Here is an 8417-nt window from a genome sequence, read left to right as displayed (position 1 = left end):
GTCCTGGATCTCAGCGAGGGTGGAGATTTATATATAGACCACTCTATAACCATTTGAATGGGTTGTTATCCATGTCAGCATAGTTATATCTATCACCATACTCAATAAAATACACAATACATCCATGAATGACACAAAATAAAAAGAATAACTACACTGAATGCAAGATTCATACCACACTTGTAGGTAAAGAGAGATTCTATGTTTTAAAAAAGCGGGCTTGGTATTTTGTCCAGTGCTGGGGCTTCAAATCAGGCCCTGGACCAGGCCTGACATTGTAGTCTTCAAGAACAGTGAGATTTCCCTTCCCCCAAAGTGCAACAGAGCTACCCAGACCTGAATTCAAATCCGAGCACTGACAAAAGATTCATTCGGTTGTCAGAATCCAGTGGTTGAACATGTTTTCCTCTCCTGTGAAAGTCCCGGTCTTCCACTAGGATGTAGAATGCATAGGCAACCCTATTACTATGGGAAAAGGTTGTCATCCATGTCAGCACAGTTATACCTGTCACCATACTCAGTAAAATACACAATAATTCCGTGAATTAGACACAAATTAAGGAGAAGTACACCAAATGCAAGATGCTTTCCACATATGTATGTAAATATAGACCCTATGTTTAAATTATGAATTTGTGACTATCTGGACCTCCCTGGGACTCAACCTCAGGTCCTGGGAATGACCTATCTCCTTCGGTGCTCACAAGCTGGTGTCCTCACCTTGACCCTTTCCCCAATTGGGCCTGATAGGCTCTGAGTTCAAATCCAAACACTGCCAAAAGATGAATCCTGATGTGAGAAGTCCATCGACTCACCTATTTTCGTGTCCTGTGAGAGTCCTGGATCTCAGCTTGGATTAAGAATGCATAGGAAACCCTGTAACTAGGTCAACAGGTTGTCTTCCATTTAAGCACTGTTATATCTATTACCTTATTCAGTAACATACACAATAGTTACATAAGACAGAAATTAAGGAGAAAAAGTACTCCAAAGGCAAGATGCTGTCCACACATATATGTAAATATTGATCCTATGTTTTAATTATTAATTTATGACTATCCTGGCCCACCCTGGGGATCAATGTCAGATCCTGGGAATGGCCTAACTCCTTTGTTGCTCACAGGCTGGTGTGGTCACCTTGAACTATTCACCAATTAGTCGAGCTAGGCCCTGAGTTCAGATCACAGCATTACTAACAATTGGATCATGCAGTAAGAAGCCAAGTGTGAAACTTTTTCCTTTTCTCTGAGAGTCCTTTGTGTCAGGCATGATGGAGAACACGTCTACAAATTTAGATTCCATGTGATAGGATGTCATCAATGTAATAAAGGGAATAGGTGTCATCATAGTAAAATCAACGGTAAATAAATGAATAAAACAAAAAGTACAAAGAACAACCAAACATGTATGTACTGTACATCCATAGGTAAGTACAAATCATGTATTTACAATGTATAAAAATAGTATGATTTCCAAGGCTAGGGCTTGAATTTTGGCTTACAGTTCAGGCCTGACTTTCTTATCTTCAAATACGGTGAGCCTCCCCTTCTTCCACAGTGCTGCAGATTTACCCAGACTCTGAGTTCAAATCCAAAGCCTGGCAGAATAAACGGGGTGAATTGCAAGCCAGGGAACTAACCTCTTTAAATTATTTTTTGCTCAGCAGGAGGCTTGACCTCAGGTTGTGGTAACTCTGCCTCAGCTTCCATCACCCTATGCTGGGGTGCAGCTATTAGACCCACAGGAAATCCTGGGATCCTAGTCCCCCAGGCCTTGTGTGGCAATAATGTACAGAAAAAATGCAGTGAGATGGCCTTTTTATGTTTTCTTCCTTTGCACGGTGACCCTCCTGGGTCTGAATGACACTATTGCAAAGGGTACTTCACCTTTTGTTGCTGAAGTAGGCCCCGATTTTGAATCCCAGTCCTGACACCAATCAATGGCAGGAGATACTAAGAGACTCGTTCCCATCCATGGGAATAACAAGGTAATATTATCAATGTTCCTATATAATTAGACAGCATCATTTCAGGAGTCTGATTTTATTTAATATTTATGAGGAATTAAAAAAATACTATTACTATTTCAGGATATTGATTGATTTACTTAAGAGTTTGTTAAGAATGAAAACAATAACATTAATTACATGTAGCATTATAAATACCCAAGAATTGGTAGGAATGTAGTCTATATAAGTGAATAATATATAGACATCTATGGCACTCTATAAAGATATATATTTATTAGTGTACTACCATCTGGATGTCAATCTGTTCTTATTTTGTCAATCTCTGTGGCTCAATCTCAGGTACTCGGAACTGCCTGTCAGCTCAATTTGCCACAGGATGGCTGGCTGACACTCACTCATTCATGAATTGGGCCTTGTAGGCTGTGAGTTCAGACGCCAGCACTCCCAATAAATGAATCGTGTAGTAAGAAGCTGATGGTGACACATGTTTTCCTTTTCTGTGAATATCCTGGGTGTCAGGAAGGACTTGCAATACATATGCAAACCTATATCCTATGTAATCAATGTAATCACTGTTCTATGTGTCATAATAGTCAATAAAATGAGTAGTCAATACATGAATAAAACAAAAAATAAAGTAAATAACTACACTGAATGCAATATGGAATCAACATATGTATATAAATAAAAATCATATATTTAAAATGTACACAAATAGGATGTTTTCTAGTGGTAGGCATCGATTTCAGGCCAAAGAAACAGACTTGAATTTCTTAAATTCAAGGAGGCAAGCTTCCCCTTCCCACACAGTGGAACAGCAGGGTTACCTAGACCATGAGTTCAAATCCCAGTCCTGGCAGAAAAAAATGGCATCTCCATGCCAATTCGTAGGTATTTCATTTGGCCTTCATTTAATGTGATTGTTTAAATGCTTCATAAAGTATTAATTAATGTCGACCAGTGTCCTATAATGTAATTGTGTATAATTTTATCCTCGAATCATTCAATTACTGCCTATTTAATCATGACATACATCACATTCCTTTGGTAATCATATGAATAGGAAAGAGTTTCATAGGATCTCTTGCCATTTGTTGGTGGCAGGACCAGGATTCAAACTGTGGGCTCCAGCTCCTACCACTTAAACCTGACAATAAGGAACTCACAGGTCTGTCCAAGAACATCAGCAAAACCAATGATTAGCCAGGCATCAGTGGCTCTCAGCAGTCCTCCTTAAAACTTACAAGGCTGTGAAAGGAGGATCATGGTCAAAGTCACCCTAGGCAGGAAAGACCTTGAGACTCCTGTCCAACTTATGCCAACAAAGCCAGAAGTAAAGCCATGTGGTTCCAGTGGTAGAGAGCTAGCCTTGATCAAAAGCAACTCACAGATTGTGCCCAGATCCTGAGTTCAAGGTCTCGGAACAAACAGACCTACACAATAATGTGTGCAGCCATACGGCTAAAGCAGGTCACCGACTTGTCCCCAACTGGCTTGGACAGTGTTCCGGGGGAAATGGGCTGCCTTCATTTTGACTCCGCCCATTCTGCCTGCATCACAGGATTCCAGCCACACCCCCATTGTTTCATGGTTCTTTCTGACCAATCAGATACAAGAATGGTGACCACGCCCACACTCCATTCTGCCCAGTAGCACCTTGATTCCCTCTGTTTGTTGACACCACCATCAGCAGTTGAGGAATGTAGAGGTGGCTGAGTGGTGAGCAAGAGACTCGAGGCCTAGGAGAAAAGGCCTTCCTCAGGCCCATTATGTGCCTGCCTGAGCCCCAGCCCCCTCCCCCACCCAATCCCCATGGAGCACCATTTCAAACCTGGTGCTGCGGGCTCAGAACCATGGTTTCCTCAGGCAATGGTGCAATGGTGTGCCACGAGCCAGCTTGTGGCCCTGACCTGGTCCTGGATCCCCTGTCCTCTGCTCAGGGCCTGAGTGTCTGTCATGCCTCTGCCATTGCTGCTTGCCCCACCTGGAGCTGCTGCCAACAGCTTCTGCCAGCAACACATGTGAGTGGCTGCCACACAGCCCCATATCCTGTGACCCCATATCCCCTCTCCTCAGACCCGGACCGGCGTCTTCCCTGTGCCCCACAGTCTGGCCCACACCCTGCCACAAATGTGCTTCAGGGGTGGGGGTGGGTGTTGACCCGAGGATCCCACCCTCATTCCCAGCAGCTAGTGTCCCAGGAAATGGGGAGATGCAGGGTTGGGTGAGGAGTAGGCGCCACAGAGCCCCTGGCCTGGAGCAGTGGGAGCCACACTGCTGCACATCTGCGCCCTTCCTCTCCCTGGTGAAACCCGATGGCTTTAGTCAGAGGTTGGTAGCAGCATGTCTACACCTACCTTCCGGGGTGTTTTTCTTTTTTCTGGGGATGGGAGGTGTTGGATGCAGAAGATAGTCACCCTTGCTGTGTGAGACCTTGTGTTGTGTGCTCGGTCAACCTTTCTCCTGAAAACAGAGAGACAGAGACATAGACAGAGAGACAGAGAGACAGAGAGATCATCTTTTTCCTTGTGCAGCCTGACTGTGCTCAGGTGAGTGATCAGTTGGCAATTTCCAAGTGCTGCATGGATGAGTCTTCTGTCACCGGTCTGGATGTTTGTGTGTGTATGTATGTGTGTGTGTGTGTGTAGAAGTGGGTTGTAACAAGGAGGCTGAATGCTTTGGTAACTTCTACCTGCTAACTTTGGGGCATGTATGGGCTTCACAGCTGAGGTCTGGGGGCCTGGAATGGTGAGAGGCTTAAAGGGGACACAGCACTGTTAAATTACAAGAACAAGGGATCTGTGTGCAATGGAGCTGTGTACTCCCTTGGGCTTGGTTGGTGGCATTGGGAGCTTGGAGGGGCTGGGAGTGTGGCCTACAGGGGATGGCTTCCCACGGGGACAGAGAGCATGACCAACACTTAGTAAGGATATGAGCTCTGCTAGTATGGAGTTCAACAGTATAGGTCAGAGTCTGGGTTTCCTCATCATGACATCTGATGGGTGAGGCCAACCCTATTTTAAATCTTGAGCTGTGATCTTCAGATCTCAGCCTCCTGAGTACCTAGGATTATAGGCATGAGCCTCTGGCACTGGGACGCTGGTTCTTTTTGGTATATTAGGGTGAGAGTTCAAGGCTTTAGGCTTGCGAGTCAGGTCCTCTACCATGTGAGTCAAGCTTTTCTGTCTTGGGCATTTCTGAGATGGAGAATTAATATATGCTCAGGCTGGGCTGGATCATGCTCCTCCTATCTGTGACAGGCATGAGCCACTAGACCCGGTCTTCTCTAGTTGGGATGGTAGACATGTAGCGCCACGCTCAGTCATTGGTTTAGATGGATTGTCCCAAACTCAGTCCACGGCAGCCGATTCTTGACCAGAGGTGAAGCTCTGGGTTGGTCCTCGACCACTGGACTTCAATCTCCTCATGTGACAGTTGTGAGGTAACAAGGGATTAATACAGAGGGATCATTGGAGCAGGGACAGGCACAGAGTGAGGGGTCATCTGATACTGTTCTTGGCAATTCTGTGAGCATATGATAGGAAGATACCCGGAAAGATCTCAGATGGTGTGTGTTATTTATGGTGCAACAGGTATGGGATTATGAAAAAAAACATGGCTCTTTCTTTATTACCCTATCCCCATGAGTAATGGGATCCTTCACTTTGTTCAGTTTTGAAGCTGGGGAAACTGAGGCACTGAGAAGCCAGGTGACCTACTAATGATTCCCCGCTGACAGGAAGCTCGGCCTGACATCTCAGCCATGCTCCCTAGGACAATGGGTGCTATTCAGTCCACTTCTTGTGGTGGGAAATCCACTTATTTTAAGTCATGTGGCTTGAACTTTGGGCCTGGGGCAGCTCACTGAGCTCCTCAACTCAAACCTAGCACTCCACCACTTGAGTCACAGCACCATTTCCAGTTTCCTGGTGGTTTTTGGAGATAAGAGTCTCACAGGTGTTCCTGCCGAGGCTGGCTATAAACCATGATCTTCATATCTCAGCCTCCATTGTACTTAGGATTATAGACCTGAGCCAACGGCACCTGGCTTAGGTGTAATTATGACCTTCTTTCTTTTCTTTCTCTCTCAGGAACTGATTCAATGGGTGCTGGAGGAGGTGACCCAGCATCCCCATGTGGTTGGTACCAAAGTGGCCCTCTCATTCTGGAGGTAGGCTGTGGGTCAGGAGCTGTCTCGCTCAGTCTATTGTACCAGCTCCATGAGGTAAGTCCCTCTGTGCTCTGGCTCCACTGTGACAATTATCCATTGTCTATCTAGCCTTACTGGACTCAGTATTGTGTTCAATGCTCTTTTCTCACAAAAATTTCTGGTTAAAATTATGATACATTGTTACAGAATGAAAATGTAATGCCATCTTAAGAAAGTCATTTAGGGTTCTGGGAATGTGGCTTCATGGTATGGTGATTGCCTAGCATGCATGACACCCTGGGTTCAATTCCTCAGTACCACATAAATTGAAAAGGAAACACTGGAAGTGGTCCTGTGCCTCAAATGGTGGAGGGTTAGCCTTGAGGAAAAAAAAAAGAATCTGAGGAATAATTCCCAAGCGCTGAGTTTTAGCCCCAGGACTGCCAGAACAACAACAGCAACAACAACAACAATGAACATTTAGTTAGTAAATGCAAAATAAAGAACCCATACTTGGAATATATAATTGCTCCTTACATACTGATACCTGACAATAGTCCCTAATTCATGTACTTTACCTGTGTTAGGATACTGTGTTGAAAAAAAAATGTTTTTTTTTCATTAAGTCATGGCAATTAATGCCAGGAATGTGCTTAGAAGTTAGGTGAAGATTAATTCTGGAAATTCAAAGATTCCAGGCTTTTGAGTGTGGTCACTGCTAATCACAATGAGAAGGGTAGTCTAAGTGAGATTTGGAAACTCTTTTGGCAAGTCATCGCACCAAAAGGGCAGAGGCTAATTAACAGTTGTGACAGAAGAGAAAGAATAATTCCAGATGGAAAGAAAAAATGATAGTAAATAAGATATAGCAGAAAACGTTCTAGGGAACCATTTTTGGTTATTGAAGAACTAGTTGTGAACTAGGCTTATTCCTTATTGCCTTTAGCATTCAAAATATCCTAGGCAAGTTCTTAATCTCTGTGTGATTAAAGTATCTCCTTCTATGCTGTTCTTTCATACCTGATCTCCTTTGCTTTCTAAAAATCTGTCTTTCTATATTTTCTATGAACATTTTCTGATACTAAATACACCTACAAAGATGAAAGCATGCTAATGTAAGAGTCCCATAGCTCATGAGTCATTAATGTAACAAAATGGGAAAGGAGGACATATTTATTGTTACCTCAATTCTGAAAACCTTCAATGTCACATCATTTGGTTCAGAATTCCATTCTTTGTCTACATAGTGACATTAAGTGCACATAAATGCAAATATGAGCCGGGTGCTTGTGGCTCATGCCTGTAATCCTAGCTACTCCGGAGGTTGAGACCAGAGGATTGTGGTTCAAAGCCAGCCTAGTCAGGACAGTCCATGAAACACTTATCTTCAATTAACCCCAGAAACCCGGTAGTGGTGCTGGAGCTAAAGTGGTAGAGTGCTCAAGTTTTGCTGAAGAGCTGAGAGATAGTGCCCAGGATCAATGTTCAATCTTCACAACCAATAAAATTTGCAAATATGGTTTTAAATTTCCCCAAAGGAATGATGAAGTCAATAGTAATCTTCCCAAATGATTTAGTAGTGCACCTACTTTTGCTGAGTTATTTGTTATGGCTTCTTTGCTAAACATATTCTCTTCTTTAAAAATTGTCAAGTAATATAGCTTTATAATAAACTTCATCTAATATTTCTTGGTTCAAAAGAGAAGTCCATACAGTTGATGTCACTGAGCTTTCTTACTGTCTTAGTTCAAAGCCAACCCAGGCAAGAGAGACTGTCAAACTCTTATCTGTTATTAAACACCAAAAAAGCCAGAAGTGGAGTTTTGGCTCAAGCAGTGGAGTACTAGCTTTGGGCAAGGTGGGAAAGAAAGACAACTGTTCAGGGACAGAGGCCACTCTCTAACTTCAAGCCCCAGAACCAGCACAAACTAAACAAACAAGCAAACAAAACCAACCCTAGGTATTTCTTTGGGACTCTCCTAAAAATATGGTGATCCTAGAAGAGGATGCTTTTGCTGATCATAGTCACTGGATTCTTTGGAATCCTTATTGCTATGGAAAACTCAGGACCAGACTAAAGGAATTGATAACCGATTCCTGCAACAAGAGAATCATCACAGGAGTGAAACATCCATCCATAAGATACTTTAAAACCTCCATATCTTTGTTCTTTGCAGTAGAACATTTTTAAAACAGTTACTTCCTTTTGTTCTATACTGGCCTTCAAATGACATATTGTTTCCTTTTGTAATACTCTCAACCAGAACTTTACAGACACGTCTTATATGAGTAAAGGAC

This window comes from Dipodomys spectabilis, unplaced genomic scaffold, assembly GCF_019054845.1.
Source record: "Dipodomys spectabilis isolate Male_0828 unplaced genomic scaffold, ASM1905484v1 ptg000012l, whole genome shotgun sequence".
NCBI classification, from domain to species: Eukaryota; Metazoa; Chordata; class Mammalia; order Rodentia; family Heteromyidae; genus Dipodomys; species Dipodomys spectabilis.
This window is presented reverse-complemented; position numbering follows the sequence as displayed.